Here is a 25,778-nt window from a genome sequence, read left to right as displayed (position 1 = left end):
TTATATTTCACATTTAAACATAATATTCATATGTTCCTGGGAATGTTCCTCGAATAATTTTCAAGATTGGAATACTACAATATTTTTTTCTCTAGAAATCGTTAATGAGATAATACAATATTTTTCTCTAGAAATCATTCACTATAAGATTGGAATACTACAATATTTTTTCTCTAGAAATCGCCATTGTAGAAGGACATGATTGAATGTGCAGAGGTTTTGCAATCTATCCCTAGGTTAAAGTAATGCGTTAATGAAATAACTTGATATCCTTAAATATTCTATTCAGTTTCCCATAGTTCTCATATTTAATTCAACCACCAAAAAAAAAAGGGGAAGAAAAGAGAAACTGTACATGAATAAGACAACAAATGAGTGTATGGTAGGAGCTGGTATTTACATTGAAAAGATTACGAAATAAAATCATCAGTTTTCCCTAAAATGTGATTCTACCCAGATCCGCCCCTCATCACTCTGATCAATAAAACATTTTAATAGCATCCACAAGATGAATAAAAAAAGGGCTGCCAAGACAAAAAAAAGCATTGTAATAAGCAACCAAAACAACCGTTGAAAATGCTTTAAATTTTTTTAGATAGACAATTATTGTTATTGTTATTAAATTTTAATAAAATTATTGTTAAATATATTTTAATAAAATAAAAATAAATAATTTAATCATTTTTAATATAATAATTATTAAATACAATTTAATAAATATTATATAATTTAATAACATTCTTAATAAAATAATTATTATATGAATTAAAAATCATAATATATAATATTATAAAAATAATATAAAACTTACCTTATTATTTTTAAATTGCAATACATATTTAATGTGCTAAAATATCATTAGTGAAACAAATAATTTAATTATTCTACAATAAAAAACAAAGTATTAAAGTAATAAATAGCTTGTGATTAAAAAATTTAGACACTAAAATAGAATTAATGATATAATTTAAATGTTAATTTATGAGTTAAGTAATAATTTTAATCGATACTTTGTTACATATAACAAACAATATAATGTTACACTTCACATTCTCATTTCATTTAAATTGTGATGAAGGAAAGAGCATCACCATTGTCAATGGAGATTTCCATTATACTTATAGTTTCTAAAGGTCACTTTCTCAATACAGAAAATTCTCGGGACATGTATCATTCTTGTGATTTCATGCCAACCTAGCTCCACCAAATCTCCAAACTTGTATCTACAATAGGTATCTTTGGAGAAGTACTCACATGCATCTTCGATTATGCACTTATCGACCATCAAGTTGTATCGAGATTGCCTTCTTGCGTGCTTTAGAAGAATCTTCCTCTTTCTCCATGATCTGCTGGATACCCTCTTGATATCCTTCTATGAAACTCTTAAGAGCATCTCTATATGCGAAGCCCTTGTCATGTATAACCTCTGTAAGCGGGCCTCAAAGTCTCCATCCCTCCTCTTGCAAAGAATCACTATTAAATCATTTCCATAGACAACATCAAAACAATGTAAAATTCAACAAGATAAACTATAATACCAGGAAAATAAGAGAGAGAAAAGGGTGAGAAGAGAGAAATTTGGCCTAAAAAATGTCGAAATCATTTTCAAATCGAGTTTTGGAAAATGGGAATCGACTTTAAAAAAATGAAAACGGGAGTCGCCACCAATCTTTTTAGGTGTGATTGGATCACCTTTAGAACAATTTTATTTTAAAATCATCGGTTTTGGTCTACGAAATCAAAAGAACGAGTTCGGGAGTCAGTTACGTACGAGGAAGGGTTAGCACCCTCGTAACACCCAAAAATTGGTACCAAATTGATTATCAAATGTCTTTAAGGTCAGAAATTAGAAATTTTAAGACGTAATCCTCTTTGAAATATTTTGGATTTTGAAAATTGGAACTCACTCGTAAAATATTGACATTGAGTTAGCCTTTCGAAAATCCCTATCTTGAAACAACAAAACGCCATATCCAGTAAGTTTGGACATATTGCTTTGAAATTCCATGACAGTCACTTACATTTTGAAAACCTTTAAAAACTTAAAAGGGTATTTGATTATTCGAACTCAACGAGAAGAGTTGCAACCCGATAAGTTAGGGCACTACTTTCTCGAAATTTCCAAACATCAAGCATTGCCTTTATATTTTTTTGAAAACCTTGGAGCCCTTTTTTTAAAAAAATGATGATGTGTGAGGAATTATATTGCATTATAAATCATACATAGTAACATATTATTGTAGTAGGTAAATAATACGTGCATTTAAAAATGAATACTATGATATAAAGATCGTGCATTAGATATATACATATAAAATAATACATATAAAGCAAATAGTAACAATATGCATACATAGATATATATGTAGCATGTATTGAGAATGAATAAACAAGATATACAAACATACAAAGTGATAATTAAATAATGCACTATATATATAAGAAAGCAATAATTAAATAATGTATGGCATACAAAAGAGTAATATAATATCATTGTATATGCTCATGAAATGTAATATCAAATAATAAATATAAAATAACGCATGATATATGCAATATAAAAACAATGGAATAAATTATTGTCAACAAAGTATACACATAACACAAATAAAGACCTAAATTTTAATAATAATTTTAAAATAGTATTTGCTACATAATATATAAAATATAATAACAAAATATTTATAAGAGAATAATAATTATATAAAAATATATATAAAATAAAAGTAGGTAAAAGGATTTATAAAATAATACATAATTAATAATTTAATATATATATATATAATATGAGTTTAAAATGTAATTTAATTTACAAATCTTAATGAATAATATAATAGATAATATATGATACACATAACATATATATAAAAATATAGAATAAAAATAAAATATAATAAATGTTATAAAATATAATTTAAATATATAGGAAATAAGATATATAATAGATATAATATAAAATAATGAAAGTTTATATGTATAAATAATTAACATATAATACAAGTAAAAATATAATAATATAAAAAATAATGATGTAAAATAATTTGAAAAATAATAGGTAATATGAAGAATAATAATATATGTATAATAAAATAATCTTATAGTATATAATATAAATAATAAGGATAAAAATAAATATCAATATATAAAATATATATATATATAGAATAAATATAGGACTAAATTTAAAATTCAACAAAATTACAGGGCGAATTTCAAAGAAACAAAACTGAATTGAGGCCCTATTTAAAACACGCGTAAAATTAGAGGGACTCACTGGGCAAAATGCCCTATTCTTAAAACGGCCACATTTCTCAGAATATAATTTAACAACTGTCAGGGCCAAATTAAAACTAAAATGAAATAATAGGGCCAAATCATAAATAAAATAAAGTTTAATTGTAAACACAAAAGGGGTAGAAGGACCGATTAGGAAATTAACCCAATTTTAAAAAATACGCAGATCTTCCCCGGGTAATCGGGTCAACACGCGGATCCTGTGGGTCACAAAACGACGCCGTTTCGTTCAAGCTATATAAGCTACCTTTTCAGCTTAAGATTCATTTGAACCCCGATTTTTTTTTAAAAAAATTAAAAAATTCTCTCTGAAAGAGAGAGAGAAGGAGCTCGGTTACGGCCTTCAGTGCGCCACGTGTCGGTCCCACGCTACCACGCCGCCCTAAGGGCCATCAGATACTGAAGATCGGAGGGTTTAAAAATCCTCGTTTCTTCAGATCCAAAACAGGTAGTTCATCTCCTTTTCAAATACCCTTAGTATTTTGCTAAACAGTTCATATATATGGGCTAAAAAAAAATAGAGAACAAGTCACTCACCTTTGAAACTGTTTGTATTCGTTTCTTTATTTCTGTATCTGTGTAATCGTTACAAGGGTTACAAAGGCTTTTTTTATAGCCTACTGATTTGTTACATAAGGAAAGAAATCTCTGATTTCTTGTATCTTTGACTGATGTGCTGTGATTTCCTTGCCATTTTCTACTCTGCTTTTTCGCGTATCTGCTGTTTGTTTCCTTTTCTTGCAGGCAATCGAGCGAGGGATCCGGCAGTGACCATGCTGGTGTAGACGCGTGCACTGATCACGGCGCTGATGGAGCCTTGGTGATGGTCATGACATTTGTCGCGACGTAAAAAAAAATTTTGGTTTGGGGTCGCTAATTGTGGCAATTTATTGAGAACTTTAAAACTGAAGTTTGATTTTTTTTTTACATAAACTGAAAAAAAAAAAAAGAAATAAAGATGGGAGTCGCCACCGATCTTTTTTATAGGTATGATCGGACACCTAATAAATTTATTTTCTTTAAAAAGAAGGACGAGTTTAGGTCTACGTTAAATCAGAGAAAAAGTAGGATTCGGGAGTCAGTTACGCACGAGGAAGGTATGAGCACCCTCGTGACGCCCAAAATTGGTATCTTTTAAACATGTGTTGTCTTAATTTTCAAAAATGCTAGTTCAATTTAAATTCCAATCGTGATCCAATTTAAAAGACGAGAACTTTCAATTTTGATTTTTGAGAAGGATATACCGTTTTAACACGAGCCACTAATTCCATCCAACATAGCGATGAAATTTACGACTTAACGTTAAACCGTGTATTGCCTCAACTAATAATTAAAACATAAAAATTATTCATGAAATAAGAATTTGAAATAAATCAAATATGCAAACAATGACATTTTCAAATGAAAATATTAACATAATACTAGAGCAGAGTAAAACAATAATAATATTTAAAAGATAAATAAAAACCAAACATAAACAAATATAAAGTACATTTAGTAATAATAGTATAAGGTAATATATACATAAGATAATATGCAAAAATATAATATATGATATATATACATGATGTATGAAAATATAATGCCTAATAGACATATATATGCAATATTACTAAATATATACGTACTAGATACAAATACACATAGTATAATTCAACATATACAATAATATTAGAATACTATGGACAAGGAAAATACATTTATACTAATAATAGTAAAAGATATATATACACCAAATAATAATATAATAAGTAGCAATAGGAAAATAATAAATACAAAATCAATAATGCAACATACACAAATAATACAAATAAGAAAGGTATATGCATACGGACTATAAAATAAATGTATTAAAATTAATAATAAATACAATATGGGTAAAATAAATATATACATGATATATACATAATGTGGTACTAAGAAAATATATATATATATATATAAATAATAGTATTAGAAATCATATAGTATATATAACTGATAATATTAAAATATATACATAATATTATATATGAATTATTCATATAATATATATTAAAAATTGACTATTAATACGTACTAAAAATATATACGGGGGTAAACGGCATACACTAATAAATATAATAATAATAACCATGTAATACAATACCAAAAGGTAAATATAATAAAATGATATTAAAATAAAGGTATTAAAAACAGTAATATACATATGTATACATCTAACAAGGATATATAATAATAATAATAATAATAATAATAATAATAATATTGAAACACAAAACCATTATAATAAAAATATTAAAATAAAGTAATAGAAACATTACTACATATATATATACATACATGAAGATATACACTAATGTATTTCAATAATAATAATAATAATAATAATAATAATATTGAAATGCAAAAATGTAATATTTAATAAAGAAACAAAACAAATAAAAAGGACTAAAATTGAACTAATAACAAAGTTCGGGGCAAATGTGAAAGGAAATAAAGAAAAAGGGCTTATTTGAGCGCATAAAACAAAGGGGACCGAAACAGTAATTATTCCTCCCATTAAAATGCAGCACATTAGCGGGACTAAATCGAAAAGCGAAAATTTATGGGGCCAATTTGAAAATAAAAAAAATGACTTAATTGTAAAACCTTGAAAAAGCGGAAGGACCGCGCGCATAAATAACCCATTCAAACAAAACACACGGATCCTCCTAGCGGGTCGGGTCGGATGGGTCGGACATGGCAAAAACGACGTCGTTTGGGGCTTAAGTGTAGCCCCAAAGCGACGTCGTTTGGAGGGCTATATAAGGCCTAAAATAACCAAAAAATCATTTGGGAGAGGGAAAGAAAAAAAAGAAGAGAGAGGAGAGAGAGGGAAGGGAATCCGGGCGGGCCACCGACGACCATCGGAGGCTCATGCCAACCTGTGCATGGTAGGAAAAGGTAAAAAAAAAAAAATTTATATTTTTTGTATATTTTTTGTATATCTTTTGTATATTTTTTTATGTTTTAATATATATATAGGTTAAAAAAACTTAAAACCGAATTTAAAATAGAAAGAAAAAGAAATCACCTTAGGTTTTTTTTTAAGCTTTCAATCCTTTGATCTTGGTATTTTTTTATGCTTGAATGCTATTTCGTATTTAAATGATTGAATCACTATATTGAATCGAGATTGAATGTTTCACTTTCTTGTTTTTGTGCTCATTTCTCTCTGCAAAAATGAAAGAAAAAAAAAATAAGAAGAGTCCCCCTTTTACCATCTTTTCATTCGGCTTTTATAGCCTTATTTACAAACTATTTTTACTATTTTTACTATTGTTGCATGTTTGCTTCCTTCCTCTGTCTTTGCAAAGTGCGGTGGGAGTGTGTGATGGTGTTGGTGGCGAGACGGACATGGGAGAATGGGAATGGTCTTGGTGGCGAGCAGCATGGGAGAGTGGGAAGAGGCAAGTGGGAGTCTAGGGTTTTGGGATTGGGCTTGGATGTTGGGCTAGGTTAATTTTAGGTTTTGGGTTTGAGGATGGGTTAAATGGTTTAATGGGCCTGGGTATTTTGTAAACGGGCCAAAATTGGCCTACAACAACATTCATGACGTAATTTGGGGCCAGACCAAGGGACGACTGATGATCGGGGCGTTGATGAGCATTGAAGCCCCTTGGGACAACTCATTAAACGGTGGCCTCGATTTGGGGGTTGCCAGACACTCCCCGAAGCTTCCAGAAATGTTTGCGGCGCCACAGTATTTAGGAACCCTAGGGTTTCCCTGTTTCTCTTAAGTCTGTTGGGCCTTTTGGGCTGTTTTGTTTTGGGTCAAGGTCTGTAATGTAATTGGTTAGGTCTGACTTAGGCTAGCAGGCATAATGAGTCTGACGGGCTGCTGGGTGTAACGAGTCTTATTTGGGTTTGGGTTTAGCTTAGGGGTATTAGGTATTGTTCTGGCTATTGGGTTATACCCGGATATGGGTTTTTGTATTTGGGCTTTGGGTAGCAACAGCAGGCCTGGACTTTCAATGGACTTTTTTAATAAATGTTTATTTATTTATTTAATTTTTTCTTTATTTAAACCCGGTCAAATTTGGGCTATTACAAAAATTTTAGTTGAGAATTTAATATTTCCTCAACAACTGAACTTTGGCCTGGTGAAGAAGGGATTCACCAAAAATATGCCAATGGAAGTGTAAAATATAAGACTTGAACACAGGTGCCAACAACAAAATAAAACAAAATGCAGTCACAGATGACTCTGAGCAGCCAGGGGAAAAAGAAATCAAAGAATAAATTCTAAGCTACCTCTAGAAAAGTTCTACTAAAAAGGGAAATTTAAATGAAAACCTAACTAAACTCAAGCATTACGGGACTTTGTTCCTTGACCTCCATAAGATGTCTCAAGCACTAATCTAACGGTTTATTGCATATATAATATGCCATATATTTTGCAAGTCATGCTATATACTTCTTGATTCATTACAGACAACTTATACATTTGAACATTTCAAGATAAGAAACCACAAAGTAAAGTTCCTCACCAATATCCTCCAAGGTCGAAGGTTCTATCTCTGTACTCTTACTCTTATCTCCATTGGATTTACCTTTAATTCCATCATCCTTCTTAGAATCGTTTGGTCTAAGATCAGGACCAATATCCCTTACCCAACTTGCAGTATAAAGCTTAGAAGCCTCCTTCAAGACCTAAAGAAGGATGACAGGTTTTTTACTAATTATATACTAAAAATAAATGTCTCTTATTCCCTAATGCATAGGCAAATAATAGGCTCTTGAGCATTATTTGACATTCAAGTGGTTAAGTTAACCATCAAGTAAGAAGAACAGTACATAAAAGTCATTTGATCATTTCAATATCCCAATGATCTATAGTACTAAATTAAAATATACAGATTTCACTTTCTCCGCACAACTTTTTTTCTAAGTCGATTTTAAGGTACACCTATTAAGAAAGGTTGAATCCTCCAATACATCATGGAGAAGAGGTAGACATTTTACATTGATAGTGATTAAGTAAAAGAAAAATGAGCATATATGATAAATCCTGCTCTAACAAATAAAGCATGAAATAGAATTCCAGTATATCAAAAATCATGGGTAGAGTAGACTACATCGTTTGCAATTCATACCACAACCATTGACACCCAAAATATGCATCAAAAGAAACAGAAGAAAAGCTTCTTACAGTCAGCATAGGCCAAAATGTTGCCTTCAGTTCTTTATAGATATTAACCGAGGATTCAAAACGCAAGAACCCCAAAACTACATAATATATGCTGTTCTAGATTGCAGCCCAAACTGTTTGATCAAAGATAACTTTTGCTGGAACCACCCACCAGTCATCGAAAGGAAACAAAGCCTGGAACTCAAAGTGTTTCAGTGCTTCATGGAAAAAAAATGACTCAAAGCAGCAAAACAGATAAACTATGAACCACAAGTATTACCTCTCAAAACTGGTAATAATAATGAGAAAGGGATCAATGAAGAGTAAATCCAACAAGGCCCGATCTGAAGGCTTTCCTTCATAACACTACACACAGGCTATACAATATGAGCTGAATGCAATATATGTTTACGTTTAAAGGATTAATAGAGAGAGTGGAGAAGAGAGAGAAACTACTTGTGCAATCTAATTTCCTATTGAATAGACTATCCCACTTATTGCCATTTTGGCTATCACTGGTTTGGCTTTAAGAGCTTGTTCGTATGCAATCCAATTATGTTCTGGAATATATTGGAGTACCTCATAAAGTGTCCATCCCTGTTAATCATTCATAAGAATCAAATAAATACTGAGATAGGAAAAAAAAACAATATTGTAGCATTTAGATTTCACTTCATTTTATTTTGAGGACTCCAGCTTTCACTTGGTTTTTGAAAGCTAATCTGCATAAACCTCAAATTTCCAGGAAAGCACAAATCATAAATAAAGACCTCCTTTTTCTTTTACAAGCAATGTTTCAGATTTCATGGTTAGTTTAGAAAGTTATAAACACCTCAACAATTTTCAAGATTAAAATCATGAAATGACGAACGAAAAAGATTAACCAACTCTAGCATAGAGAGAAGTGAAACCAAGGAAAACTACTACCAAGCAAAAATACCCTTCTCAAAACAAGAGCATACCAAAAAAAAGCTCTTTTGAAATGAATCATTATTCAACTCTAAGTAAAACAGGAAATAGAATTAAAATGCAAAAAAAAAAATTGAAAAACCTAGGAGATAACTTACATGCCAATAATTATGATCAATTGTAAGCAACTTGGATACAAAAAATGTGTCAAATCCAAGAACGATAGAGGCATTGATTGCTCTACTACTCAACTTCTCGACATCATCATGGCCATCACCATCATCACCGTGACTACCTCCAACCTCTGAAGAAGAAGCCTTCAAAGTTTTGGAGCCATTTGGGAACAAAAGCTTCTTAGGTTCATGGGAATGACTGTTCTTCTTTGAAGCCAATTCTTTGTCCTCTGTGACTGATTGAATGACCCAATCTGCGCTTCTTGGTACCTTTCTTTGGAGCCCAGAAATTAATAAGCAAACAAAACTCTGCGGAAGAGAAATTGGAAAAGAAAAGTACCAAGAAGCGCTCGTGCCAAGTCAATTTGCTGCCCTGTAGTTGAAACTGCAGAAAGGAGATAGATGATGAAACAATGAAAGAAGATGATGTGAAGGAAGAAGAAGCAAAAATGTTTACCTGACCTTGGATGAAGGGGAGGAATGCCGGAATCAAAGGGTATGTGAAATGGCTGCTGATTGAGAGTGTTTTTGACGTGAAATTTTGGTAAGGGTGGAATAGGTTTCTTCAAGCAACGAATAGGTAAACGGTGAAGAAGGCACGGAATAGAAATCCCCAAAAATCTCTGTTTAAGCCCGGAATGGAATCCACCCGTAATAAGGTATTACGTTGAACCAAACGCCAGTTTAAGTTGGCCTGAAGAATAGGTTAGTAATAGGCATGTAATGGTTTAGCTATTACCTTCAACCAAACATGCTCTAAGGTTCGTTTGGTTCACTGTAATGGAATAGAGCTGTAATGGAATAGAACTGTAATAAGTAATTCAACTGTTTGGTTGGATGGAATAAAATAGAACTGTAATAGAATTCTTGTGTTTGGTTGAATGGAATGATGTTGTAAAAGAATAAGAAAAAAATTAAAATGACCAGAATACCCTTAGTTGAATTTTTTTTAAGTAGATGATTATTGTTATTATTATTAAATTTTAATAAGATTATTATTAAAAATAATTTAATAAAATAATAAATAATTTAATCATATTTTACCATAATTATTACTAAATATAATTTAATAAAATTCTTAATATAATTATTATTATATGAATTAAAAATCATAATATATAATACTATAAAAATAATATATAATCTACTTTATTATTTTTAAACGCACTACATAATATGCTAAGATATCATTAGTGAAACAAATAATTTGATTATTATACAATAAAAATAAAATATAAGAAGTAATAAATAACTTGAGAATTATATTTCATATTTAAACATAATATTCATATGTTCACAGGAATGTTCCTCGAATAATTTTCAAGATTGGAATACTACAATATTTTTTTCTCTAGAAATCGTTAATGAGATAATACAATATTTTTCTCTAGAAATCATTCACTATAAGATTGGAATACTAAAATATTTTTTCTCTAGAAATCGCCATTGTAGAAGGACATGATTGAATGTGCAGAGGTTTTGCAATCTATCCCTAGGTTAAAGTAAGGTATTTTTAGCCCGAGCCCGGCCCGGCTCGAATCACTAAAGGACAAAAAAAATCTGCATATTTTTTTTATTTTTGAATGTTATTTTCTTGCTGTTTTCTCCCTATTTTGCTACCATTTTACTATTATGTTGCTATTATTTTGTTGTTATTGTTTGGATATTGTATAAAATTTATTTTATTGTTAATTTTCTTATTATTTTAAAGGCATTTGTTATTTTTTTATAATTTTAGAAGCATTTGCTTGTTAAGTTGCATTTATCTTAATGTTATTTAAGTCTACATATTTTTAAAATTTATTTTTAATATGTTGGGAAATATTTATTTTGATATTTTTGTATTTTGATGTATTATATATATATTTAAAAATAATATAAAAATTAATACTGTTTGGGGATGGGCCGGGTTTTAGTATTTTTATCTGGGTAGGGCTTGGACAAAATTTTAGGCCCATTTTTTGGGCCCAGCCCGGCCCGAGCCCAATAAATGAGTATGATTTTTTAGTTGAGCCTGACCCGAACTCGACCCGGCCCGGCCCATGAACACCTCTAGTTGTAATTAATTCAATTACATTTACTAACCATTTTAATTGCATTGATATTGATATTTTGTCAATTAATAATTCCTTTTTAAAGAATTAATAATTCTTCATTATATTTAAAAGTGGTTATTTTCTTATATTTGTCTTTGATTAAATTAGGAAATACTTTTTAATATTTAATTAAATAAAAAATGAATATATTATCACAGTAATTAAATATCCATGCACCATAGGAATAGTACTTACTTATAAGATTATATATGACTTTAAAAAATTATAAGATATATAAATATTAACAAAAATAATATTTTATTGTTTGCTGTTTTTAATAACAAATAAAGTCTGAAACCTAAACCATAAATGAATAAAACCATTAGTTACTAAATTATAGGTAAATTTTCATTTTGGTCACTTAACTAAAAAAAAGTTACAATTTGGTTAATAAATTATTCAAAAATTTTCATTAAAGTCACTGGACTATTAAAATCGATAGTATATAGCTTTCTCTGTTTACACCACCTGCATCAACCGAAACCTCTTTTTTTCCCTTTTCTTCTACAATTCAGTTTTTTTTATGAAACAACTTTAAACGTCATGAATCTGATGTAACGGCCCGTTTTTAGTAAAATCAGAATAGTGAAAATTTATTTTAATATAATTTTAAGATCTACAGCATGATAGTACTATATTATAAAAAATTTCGTTAAAAAATTTTATCGTTTATGTGTTCGATTTGTGAAAAAAGACTAAATCGCGTAAAGTACGAAAGTCGTGTTCTATTATCTAAAAGTATTAAACAGCTATAGAACTTTAAAGTGGATGTCCTTACTAAGTAATTAGACCATTAAAAGTGATAGTGGATGTGCATGGCTTGGTAATTGTGTAAATTTTAAAGTTAGGTAAGGGTAAAAAGGTAATTAAGTAATAAATGATAAAATTTAAACAAAACAAGATGAAAAGTCTTCATCTTTTACTATGCTAGTGCCTAAAATAAGAAGAAGAAAAGCCATGGAGTTTTCTAGGTTGCCCATTCTTGTTTTGCTTGCATGTAAGTGTATTTAGGTGTTGTTTTTAACGATTTTTATATTTTCAAGATCGTTATAGCTTAACCTAACTAATTAGGGGATTAATTTGCAAAACTATTGAATTGTTTGAGTTTTGCAATTGATGAACATATTGAGTTTTGAAGTTTTATAGTATGAAAATAATGGTTGTTGATTGATATACATATTTTGTTAAGTGGATTTTGATGAAAATTGTCATTATGGATTAAATTGAGAAATGTGATAAATCATATGATAAATGTGAGAAATGGTGAAATGTATGGGCTGCTATAAGCATGTAGTAAATTCGGCTAGGCTTGGTTAGGGGAGAAATTGCATAAATTTCATTTTACGAGCCTAAGGACTAAATTGTAAAGAAGTCAAAAATATAGGGGTAAATGGTAATTTTGCCATAATGTTATTTTTGGATTGAATTGTATAGAATGAAACTTAAATTAGTTGAATTTGATTATATAGATCAAGAAAAACAACGTACAGACTTAGATCGTGGGAAGAATAAAGCGTTGGATTAAGCGATCAATTCTTCGTACAAATCTGAGGTAAGTTCATGGACTCGAACTTAATGTTATTTCTAATTATTACTTGAATTAAGTATTTCCAAACTTAAAATTGATATAAAATGTATGCTTATCATTGAATTAATGTAAGGAAGGTAAATGAAGGAAATTATGGATATAAACCGTTGTATAATCGTTGATACGTTCAACTTGAGCTGGGCTCACATTTATCATCATCGATTTATCTGACTAGCACTAGGTGCAATATCGTTGTCTTATCCAACTAGAGCTGTGCTCACATTCATTATTGTCGGTTTATCCGACTAGCACTGGGTGCAATATCGTTGTCTTGTCCAACTAGAGCTGGGCTCACATTCATTATTTTCAATTTATCCGACTAGCACTAGGTGCAATATCATTGGCTTTTCCAACTAGATCTAGGCTCACATTCATTATTGTCGGTTAATCCAACTAGCATTGAGCACAACCTTTCTGCGGTTTACCCCTAGGCACCGGGTGCCATGTTGTTAATAAATCTTACGATAAGGTTACTTGAATTATTGAATTCTTAATTGGTCAAGATAGAAATTCCTATTAATGGTGATTAGAATTGTACTTAGCTAACAATTGGAACCTAAAAATAATTAGATTAATTTACTTGTTACAGGTTAGATAAATAGTAGACTCGGACATAGCATCCCGCAAGAACCCCGTACTCAAAGTTGGTGACTTTTCCCTTTTGTGTTTTTGGCATGTACCTAGGATGCAAACTATTGTAGCATCTCTTTTGAGTATGGAGTCTTGGGTTATATGTTTTTGTAAGTGTAAATACTTGTAAATACATGTTGAAGTCTTATGCTATTTTGGAAGTAAAGTTTGCTTATGAATTGGTTATCTCGCTGATTTACCTTGATTGGTTGATTGATAGATAAAGTAGACATTGAAAGGAAAATTCGATGGATCTCTAAAAAGGAATTGACGGTAAAAAAGATATAGCCCGGACGGGTGATCCTATCTTGATATAGCCCTCCCGAAGAATATGTGGAAAATGGATTTAGCCCGGACGGGTAATCCGAATTAGGGTCTAAATTTAGCTTGGGCTGGAAATTCAGATCCAAGCTCGTTAGAGTAATTGTCGTTGCAGGGGATTTAGCCTGGACTGGTAATCCCGATAATACTCTGAGTTTATATTGCAGGGGATTTAGCCTGGACTGGTAATCCCGCTGCAAGGTTGAGGTTCGCGAGAGTGTGCTCTCTGAAATGGAAATGTGCGCACATGAATATGAATTGACGGACCCGGAATTGTACACTAAAAGTGTACCTCTAAAAATCCATCGAATTTCCGATAAATTCAACGGGATAAATATAGAAAAATAACAAGGAAATGGAAATTATGATATTGATGAGCTCATCAATCATGGTATATATTATTGGTACATGGAAATTATTGTACTAACTTGAATGTTGAGTTTGTGCATATTAGGGTAATAATGCATTGAATGGATATATGAATGTTTATTGTACTGTATTGAAAATATTAGGTAAGTGTAATTCTTGTTACATGAGCTTACTAAGCACAAAGTGCTTACCCCGTTTCCTTTTTCCCTGTTTTGTAGTGTTAAAAGCTCGGAGATCGGATTTGGTCGGAGACACATCACACTATCAACCTCAGGATTTTGGTATATAAAGAAACTTTATTTTGGAAATCAATGGCATGTATAAGCTAATAAAGTAAATGATTCTGTGAAATGAATGTAGAGTTAGCCATTGGTATGGTTAACAAACCTGGTTTTGGGTATGTGATGACGTTATTTTATAAATATGCATGAATTTATCTTGAAAATATGTTGAATTGGATTGGTTGATGTGGATTGTTTTTGGTTTAAAATTTCAAGGAATGTTAAATATCTATAAAGGGGTTATATTGAGTTAAAAAAAATTAAAATTTAATCCATAAACTCCGGTAATACTTCGTACCCTATTCCGGCAATGAATACGGGTAGGGGTATTACAGACATATTCTTAGCACTTAGGTTATGAATTGAGTAAGATTGATATAGGTAAAATATGCATTTAGTAAATTCAATGGTTGTATGTGATGATGTTACATGTGGTTGAGTTTGAATTTAGGTTGGTTTGAATGCCTATTACAAGATGGTCATATGCAAAATGTTGAATTTAGACTAGAATCAAATTGGGTGAGAAATATGGCTTGGAAAATGACTTATTTTGTCCACATAGGTAGAGACACTGGCATGTGTCTCAACCATGTGTGACACACGGCTGGTGAAATGTTCATGTTTCCCCTGCAACATCTTTAGAAAACAAGTCAGTAGCTTCACACAGCCTAGCACACGGGCGTGTGACTTGGCCGTGTGGTATAAGTCAGTATACCTTCCAATTTTCACACGGCCTAAAACACGGCTTGACACACAGGTGTGTGAGGCCATTTCAAATGGTACACGGCTTAGGCACACGGGCGTGTGGTTGGCCGTGTGACATAAGTCAGTGAGTTACATGGGCTCAGACACAGGCTGGGACACGGTCATGTGCCCCCATTGTGAATGCCCACATGGTATGAGACACGAGCTTGTCTCTTGACCTTGTGAGACACACGGTTTGGCCACACAGGCATGTGTCCCCTGTACTTTACAAAAATTTCAATGTTTTTCTAAAATGTTTGTGAGTACTCAGTTTTGTCCTGAACCATCTTTAATGTCTATTTTAGGCTTCAATGGCTCAAATTAGTGACCATATGAATGAATTTGAATGGTTTATGTTTGGATTGAGAAATGAATATGAAATGTATAATTGTTTGATGTACAAGTCAAGTAATGCTTTGTAACCATATTCCGACGATGGTTACGAGTTTAGGGTATTACATCTGCAAACCAATATTCAAACAATTTTTTTAAATAGATTAAGCATCAATCTCAATCAATATATAAGTTAACGCAGTCGATTGAGTCTTAGCTTGAGTAGTATATGTATTGTTGTCAATGCAAGAGTATGTGGGTTTAAGTGCGCTGAGACGCATTATCTTCCTATTTATGGGTTAGAGAGGAATTATAGGTAATTCTATACATTGTGTGTCGAAACCTGATTTTAAAAGGGAAGGGTATTTAAAAAAAAGGGAGTCGCCACCAACCTTTTTAAGTGTGATTGGATCACCTTATAAAACATTTTAGTCTACGAAAATGTGAGAAAATAGGTTCGGGAGTCGATTACGCGCGAGAAAGGATTAGCACCCTCGCAACGCCCAGAATTGGTACCAAATTAGTTTTCTGTCTTGATGTCAAAAGTTTGAAGGAATTTGGAAATAAGATCCCCTTTTTAAAACTATAATAATTTGCTGAAAGTCGAGATTCTTTCGCTCCAAAAGAGTACAAACATCACATCCAGCATGATTGGACGCAATATCTTTAAACTTTCGTGACCGAAATCATCTTGTGATTTACGAAATCTATTTAGAAGGATACTTTAGACATTTAGACAAACAGAAAATCGCAACCCAGCATGTTAGGGCACTACCTCCCGAATGCCTAAATACCAAAAACATTGCCTCACTTTTTAAAATTCTTTTGAATTAAATAAGATATAATTTTTGAAATTAATGATGTACTTTACATATTAGGAAAGATCAATACTAAATAAACCTATCTACATGATATATGCTTTATCATTTCATGTGAATATAGTGTAGAAAATGATAAATAATGACATAACTCACATAATATATATTAATATCTCATGCATATATAATCGTAAAACGTAAATATACAAACATTATCATTCCATGCAAAATACAATGTGGCGAATAATAAATAGAACAATATAATTACATAATATATATGTAATAATATTTCATGCAAATGTATAAAACAAAAATAATATAAAAATAACAAATAATTTACGAGATAAGATTATTATATCAAAACAACATCAAATAGATATGAAAAAGAGTACTAAAATAAACAAACAATTTATGTGCATAAAAGGATAAAATCTACATACAATTTACAAAGAATAAATGAGGTAAAAATATTTAAAACGATATATATAAATAATAAAGGAAAATTTTAGACAAAGGTTAATATATATGTAAATATATTGTATGATTTAATAACTTAATATATTTATAAAAGATATTAATATATTAAATAGGAACAAAATTTCACATTAAATTTTAAAATATTACGTTCTAAACTCTAAACAATGATATATAAAATGTAATTTTCAATAATAATTTACAAAATTTTAATAATAAATAGTTTATAATAAAATGATATATAAATAATATAATAAATAAAATAATAATATAATATGTAATAATTTACATATAAATATAGTAAAATAAATAATATATAAAGTATTTAATAAATAAATTATGCAAAAATATTTAAAAGCATTAAAATTAAATAAAACTAAAGTTCTAGGGCTAATTTTAAAATAACAAAAGAAGGTTTAGGCCTAATTGGGACGCGCACAAAACTCCAAGGGACTCACTGGGCAATTTGCCCTAATCCCGAAACGGCGTCGTTCGCAAAACAAGCCTTATACTGACAGGTGGGACTAAATTGAAACAAAAATAAAGAAGTCAGGGCCAAATTGAAATATAAAATTTAAAATTAAACAAAATTAAAAGAATGAAAAATGGGGAAGGGCTCAAACAGCAATTAGCCCATTTACCAAAAACGCGCGGATCCTCCCCGGGTCACGGGTCAACACGCGGATCTTCAGTCTTAAAACGATGCCTTTTTGAAACTTATTGTTTTAAGCGAAACGACATCGTTTTCATAAGGCTATATAAGTCAAATTTTAACCCTAAAATCATTTTAAACCCGATTTAAAAAAAAAACAAAAACAAAAACATCCTCTGAAAGAGGGTTGAGAGCTGGTCTTCGGAGCTCTGTCGAGCCTCCGTCTACGGGCTTACACGCGCCTACGTAACTCTGTCAACACCGCCTCTTACGGTGGCCGGAAGCTGGAAAGCTCCGATTTTTAGCGCAAATCCATCGGTAAATTCCCCTTCTTTATATTCTTAGCAATATTTGTATGTATTCACAACGAAAACAAAAAAACAAAATAAAAAGTAAATCACCTCTGTTTCTTGATTTTTATTGTATATATGCCTGTAAAAGACCTCATATCCTTGATAAACTACTGTATTTTATTGTATATAAAAAAAAATCTCCCTTTACATCATTTTGATTCGGGCTTTTTATAGCCACTGAAAATAATATTTACATGCTTGATTTTATTCCCTGCCATATTTGTATTGCCTCTGTTGTTCTTCTTTCCTTTTTTTGCAGGTACTAGCGAGAAATTCGGCGACGATGGGGTGTTGATTTGTGTGCAGATTACGACAGTCACGACGCTGATGGAGGCGTCGATGAAGGGTCACTGAAATGTCGCGAGACGAAGGGGCGTGATGTTTGGAGTTTGCGGCGCGAAGCTTCTGGAAACCCTAGGGTTTCCAGATTCAGTTTAGGCATTGGGCCTTCCTGGGTCTCATTAATTTGGGTTTAGTTCGGGTTAAAGGGCTTTTAAGTGTAATGGGCTACTGGGTTAATGGGTATTCTGGTTTAGACCAGTTGGGTTACAAGTGTAGCCATCAGGCCTTTAGGCCTGTTTATTGTAAATGGACTTTTATTATTTCCTTAATTTTATTTCTGTTTTTATTTATTTATTTTACGGGCCCGGGCAATTTTGGGCTATTACATTGTGTCCAAAAATATATAAGTTAAGGGATAAACCCACATTTTAAATATGTCATTAAAAATAAATCTAATGTAAAAATCTAGGGCACGTTTGGTTCGCTGTAATGAAATAGAACTGTAATGGTATCGAGTTGTAATGGAATAGAGTTATAATAGAATAGAGCTGTAATTAGTAATTCAATTGTTTGGTTGAATGGAATGGAATAGAACTGTAATGGCATTCTTGTGTTTGGTTGAATGGAATGATGTTGTAATAGTATAAGAAAAAGACTAAAATAACCGAGTACCCTTAATGATTTTTTTAAGTACATAATTATCGTTATTAAATTTTACTAAGATTATTATTAAAATAATAAATAATTTAATCATGTTTTAATATAATTATTACTAAATATAATTAAATAAAAATAAAAATATATAATTTAATAACATTCTTAATATTCTTAATAATTTTTAGTAAAATTTTACCTAAAATTATTATTAACATATGAATTAATACATATTATTTCCTTAAACTAGATAAATATTATTTATTTATTTTATTAATACATATTTTGTATATCTAAATTTATTAGACTTGATAATAAAATAAGAATATTATGGTAAAATTAATATCAAGAGATATTTTTATAAATTATATGTCAAATATTAATTTGTTCAAAATTTCTTTTGGGTATTTTTATATAGTACTATATAAAAATTCATGTATTTATATTTAAAAAATTATTTTTAAAATTGATTTAACACCCACCTAATTATAGAAAATTTAATATTATTTTTGAGTGTTTTTATTTTTCTCTTTTTTTATGGTTCCTCTCTCTCATCTTCTTCCTTTAATATTTTCTCTTCTCGTCTTCTTCCTCATTACTCTTAACCACTTATCTTCTTCATCTAATTTTCTCTTAACATGAATTGGAATCAATTACCAACAGTCCACCACCACCGGTGGCGTCATTGTCCACTATTTCACTTGCTCCAAAAGCCACTAATTTAAGCTTTTTTTTTTTCATCTTCTTGTTTTCTCCCTTTATTTATCTATTATATGTAAGAAAAATGAGTAAGAAAGCTTCCCTTTCCAAATCAAATTTTATGGATCTATTATTAAGAAATGGGTTTTAGTTTTAGTTTTTTGGTTATCTTCTGGAAATTAATCAAGAGCTGAAAGTGTTGAGAAAAGAATTTTTATTCTTTCTTATTATGTTCTAGAAATTGATGGAGAGTAGAAGAGAATGAGGAATAAAATTAAAGTAAAAACAAAATGGAAACAGAAATGGGTTCTGCAATTTATTTTTGAAGCTTTTGAAAATTACTAAGAGTGGGTTTGAAAAAAAATACCGGGTAAAATTGACTAAAACAAAAATTTTCTATTTGTGTTAATGTTGAATAGCTACTCTTAACTTTTTCTACTGAATGTTGATTCGATGAATTTAATGAATAGAGAAGAAATGGATTCCACTGAATAACCTACTAATGAATCAAACTATTGAATTATTGTTCAACATTGAATCTGAAGTGAATGGAATGGCTGCCAACCAAAGATGCTGCTATTTTTTTCTGTTTTTGTAGTTTTCGATAAAAATGTTTAATGTTTTTCTTCTTTTGTTTGAGAAATATATGGTTCATATTTCGGTTATTTATTTGTAATTACACTATTACTTGTCAACCAACTTGGAACTTACACTATTACTTGTCAACCAACTTGGAACTCTTACTTGTTCCTTTCTTATTTAAGGTGGGGTTGTCAATTGTCAATTGTCAATCGGCTGCCTCTCCTTTCCCATCCCAAATGTATTATTCAACGTTAGCCATACTCTTGGTACTCCTTGTACCACTTTGTTCCTTTATCTACTTCTTCCGCCCACGACACCACCACAAAAATGGCCGGAAGCCTCCACCCGGTCCTGCTCCTCTTCCCATTATTGGTAACCTCCATATGCTAGGGAACCTTCCTCACCAAACCCTTCACCATCTTGGCAAAAAATATGGACCCATAATGTCAATAAAGCTAGGCTATGTACCGACCATTGTGGTATCATCACCTGAAGCCACTGAACTGTTCCTCAAGGTCCATGACCTTGTTTTTGCTTCCAAGCCTAACCTCCAATCTACCGAGTACTTGACCTATAGTGGCAAGGGCTTGGCTTTTGCCCCCCTACGGTTCCTATTGGCGAACTATACGGAAATGGTGCACTTTGCACTTCCTTAGTGCTTCAAAAATCGAATGTTCTGCCCCAGTTAGGAAGGAAGAGGTGGTGTCATTGGTTGAATCGGTGAGGAAAGCAGTGACGGTGGGTGAGACGGTGGACCTTAGCCGGAAGTTAGGTAGGGTTATTGAAGTAATGATGTGTAAAGTGATTTTCGGGCAGTCTATGGATGATAAATTCCAATTTAAACCGCTAGTTGACGAGACCATGCTTTTGGCTGGGGTTTTCAATCTATCAGATTATCTACCTTTTCTTGCTCCACTTGACTTTCAGGTGAATATCTTTTCTTTTTCTCATTTTATCCTATTTTATATGCACTGTTTTCTTTTTCACAATTTATTTTGTAATTACTTGCTCCATCTTGGGTTTTTTTCTTTTATCAAAATAATATAAAAATAAATAAATTATGAAAATTGTATAAGATATCGCTTTTTATAAAAATAATATAAAAATTTATTTACGAAAATGAGTTGTTTGTTACCGTGCAAACAGGTGTCATCTGACACATCGGCTACGTCACAACTTTTTCGACCAATCATCAGCCAATAATTATGTTTTTTCTTTAAAAAATTATTGGTGCCATCACTATGTCTAGCGAAACCAGTGTATATCTTTTTTAAAATATTTGTATTTTCACAAGTATACATGATGAGAGAAAAATGAAATATATATATATTTAAGTGGATGTTGCCAATGTATCAAGGCACACCCTTCTAAATTAGAAAAAAAAATCTATCTTGAAAACAAGAGCTGAAGTTAAAAAAAAAAAAAAAAAGCCTATCACCAATAATATTTCATCGAACCAAAAAAACTGATCAAATTGAGAACTGGTGACTTAATCGGTTCAACCATCAGTTTGGTTTTAAAGAAAAAAATAAAAATATATATGTACAAGAGAAAAAAAATATTGCCTTTTTTAACACGTCATCTTTTTAAAAAATAGGTTTAATAGTTTAAATAACAATTGAACTAACGAGAAAAAATTATACGAAACTATGATTATATATCATTTATATCCCTTTCTAATAGGAGAATAACAAATTAGATTTTTCCTCTCGATTTTTAGCTTTTTTTCTTCTGAAAAAAATTCAAATCCAATTGAAAATGCTAAAAATCAAGAGGAAAAATCTTATTTGTCATTATCTTATTGGAATGAGATATGGATGACGTGGAATCACAACTTCATACAATCCACAATCTTGAACTAACATATATACCAATTTGGGGAAAAAAAGTAGTTTACAGAGGAGAATCTAAGGGGGCTGACAATGAAAAATTGTTATTTAGGTCTTTTAGAAATTTTTAAAATTTTAATTTAGTAAAGATAAAATTGCACTTTGGCCCCCTAAAATTATAAAAATTTGATTTAATCCTTTAAAAATTATAAATATATAAACTATTAAAATTTAAAATTTTATTTCTGGCTTTGCCCCTGGTTGTTTAGGTATCACTTGTAACTAAAAAAATATTTAGGTGCCAAACTGGAAAAAATGTATAGTTTAGGTACCAATTTATGGGTTAAGCTTATTTTTTAAAAAAGATTTAACGGTTTGACTAACGATTTACTTAACAGAGGTACCAACTTGAAAAAAAAAAGTAATTTAAGTGTCACATGTGACTGAAAAAAGTTTAGATACCAAGATGGAAAAATCAGCATAGTTTAAGTGCCAATTTATGAGTTAAACCTTATATAATTAATTAGGGATTGCAAATAATGTGTCAGGAAAGATCCATGAAATAACTTTTTTAATAAAATAACATTATGTTTAAAAAGTGAAAGGTTATTAATAGAGTAAATAATATTTATAAAAACTTATTTCTACAATTAAATAATTTAAAAAAAAACTACCGAGTTATGACTTACAAATTGAGAGTGTCATAAAATACATTTTAAATAAAATAATTATAAATTTAATAAATATTTAATATATTACTCCATCGAGCTTCAAGTTTTAAAAATATTCACAAATTACTCGCAACTAGAACTTCAAGGTTCAACCTTTAAAAACAAAAATTCAAGCTCCAAAAATACTAGTCTCTTCTCCCTTCAACCTAAACCTAAAGGTGTTCATGGGTCGGTATTAAATATAATAATAATAATATATTTTATGTTTGTTCAAGTTCTGTTTGATCCAGAATATGAGCTTAAAACTTTATGTAAACCCACTTAAATTTGCAAAAAATTAACTCAAGCCTATTTTAGGCTCGTCCATATTTTTTTTATTTTTTTAAAATATTTATATTATATTATTTTAATATTTAATAATTTTATATATTTTTATTTTTGAAATTTTTATATAATCATATTAACATTATTTTAATGTTTACATTAGAGTGGTATTATATATTTACTATAGGTTTATTTTTAATGTGTTATAAATTACATAATATAAAGTATTATAAACTTTAAAACGGGTTGAACCAGGCTTAAGCCTTGAATGTTTAAGCTCGAGCCCAACCCATATTTTAAATGAGCCTAATTTTTTTGCCTAAACTCATTTTTCAAACCTAATATTCTTGCCCAAACCCTCTTAAATTTTGGACAGGCCTTCGAGCCTAGATAGATAACCCGATCCATGAACAAATTACTTCAACCCCTTTCCTTTTTTTAAAAAAAAAAAGTCAAGTTTCATGCTTTTAGTTGTTTTGCGTCACACTAGTTCTTATGATTTTTAAATTATTTGTTGCACTTTAATTATTGAAAATCGTTTCAATTGAATAAATTATTTTAAATCATAAAAATAAAAAGAAAACCTATTCAACAGTTGATTTAAGAATCGGTCTAGACTAATTATAAAGAAGTACTGTTTTAAGAGTTTAATTATGTTTGAATAATTTGATTTTATAAATTTTAAAAGATTAAAATACTTGATGAACCTCAAGTTGTGACATAGTGGTTGTATCTTTACCTTCCTTAGAAATTATCTAGTTCGAATTAAAAATATATATATATATATTTGATTGACCAAATAAATCTAGTATTTTCAGAAAGACTTGAGAGAAATGAAGAATAAAATATTATATTACAGATTCCATCTATCGTTTCACTGCAGGGATATAGAAGAAGGCTTAAGAGGACAAGCAATGGGCTTCACGCAATTATTGACAAAATGATTGATGAACATTTACAAGGGACTAACGCCAAGGAACAAAAACCTTACACAGATTTCTTTCATGTAATGGTTTCATTGTTGAATACGCCCATTAACCCTAACGATGAAGAGCAGCGGTACATCATTGGTAGAGAAAACATCAAGGCCATAATGGTGGACATGGTGGCAGCTTCATTTGAGACCACAACTACAGCCATTGAGTGGACACTTGCAGAGCTTCTAAGGCATCCTCCAGTAATGGTTGTTCTCCAGCAAGAACTAGAAAGAATTGTTGGAAGGCATTGAATGGTAGAAGAGTCGGATCTACCGAAGCTTACTTACTTAGATATGGTCATCAAAGAGAGTTTAAGGTTGCATCCGGTGGCGCCCTTTCTACTTCCACGTGAATCGACAGAAGATATCACCATTAATGGATATTTCATTCCAAAGAAGTCACGAATTTTAGTGAATATTTGGTCCATCGGGCGAGACCATAAAGTATGGTCAAACAATGCTGAAGAGTTCTTTCCAGAAAGGTTCAAGGATAGCAACATAGACGCTCGAGGACATGATTTCCAACTCATCCCGTTTGGGAGTGGCCGTAGAAGATGTCCTGGAATGCAGTTGGGATTGACCACCATGCGTTTAATTATAGCTCAATTAGTTCATTGCTTTGATTGGAAGTTGCCTGATGGGATGTTACCTAATGAACTTGATATGACTGCGAAGATTGGACTCACGTTGCCAAGGGCTAATCATTTGCTTGCAAACCCAACTTACCGTTTAGTTAGTTAAAGTGTGTTAATTAAGAGTTATCAATTATCGAAAAAATAAAGGTAACTATCACAGTCCCATTATTTTAATGTGAGTTCCTCAGTCGAAGGTTCTCATTTGGGCTTGGTTATGGGTTGCTATGTTACCCTTTCATCAACTTAAGGTTGCAATTAAAAAGTGTTTTTTAAAAATACTTTTAGAATTTATCTCTTAAATATTATTTATGCTCATAAAAGATACTTTTGAAAAGCAATGGGAAATAAAACTAAAGTAGTTTTGAAAAGTTCGGTAGGAAAGTGCTATGAAAAAGTATAATTTGTTAATTTTAGTTCTCTATTACTGCAAAAAATTTACGCTTGATGGTTTAAATATTCTTTTTAAATATGATAGTCAAAAGTAAAAATTAATTAAGATATATGATATTTAAATAATTAATATTATGATACATGAAATATAAATTATTTGTAAAATTTACAAAATATTTTAATAATTAAATATAATAATAAATAATATTTGAGTAATTTAATATAAAATAAACTATATTCAAATAATTTAATATAATAATATATAAAATATAAATGATATTCAAATAATTTTTATATACCTTTTAAAATATAAATAATTAATATAAATAAAGATATTTTGATATTTTTCACTTCCAAATACAAAAGCCAAAAACTAAAAGTTCTTTAAACCTAGCTTTTGCATTTGAGTGGAAAAACACTTTTTTGTCTTTGATTCCAAAAGCCAAGTGTTCTTCATTAACTTCTATGGTGGAAAAACACTTTACTTCTAGTTTTAAAGTGTTTTTCCCCACAATGGAAAACGCATCCTTAAGCTTTACAAGTATAAAA

At 30.4% G+C, this 25,778-nt stretch overlaps 2 pseudogenes; one reads left to right on the top strand and one right to left on the bottom strand.

Moving 5' to 3' along the window:
* Positions 1-1,274: 1,274 nt before the first annotated feature.
* On the bottom strand, positions 1,275-19,864 carry LOC108461778 (uncharacterized; annotated as a pseudogene).
* A 750-nt stretch (positions 19,865-20,614) lies between these two features.
* Positions 20,615-25,159, top strand: LOC108462393 (cytochrome P450 CYP736A12-like; annotated as a pseudogene).
* Positions 25,160-25,778: the final 619 nt, after the last annotated feature.

The sequence above is a fragment of the Gossypium arboreum genome, chromosome 13 (assembly GCF_025698485.1).
Source record: "Gossypium arboreum isolate Shixiya-1 chromosome 13, ASM2569848v2, whole genome shotgun sequence".
NCBI classification, from domain to species: Eukaryota; Viridiplantae; Streptophyta; class Magnoliopsida; order Malvales; family Malvaceae; genus Gossypium; species Gossypium arboreum.
Note: the sequence above shows the minus strand (reverse complement) of the source record. Positions and strands in the feature narration are given on the sequence as shown.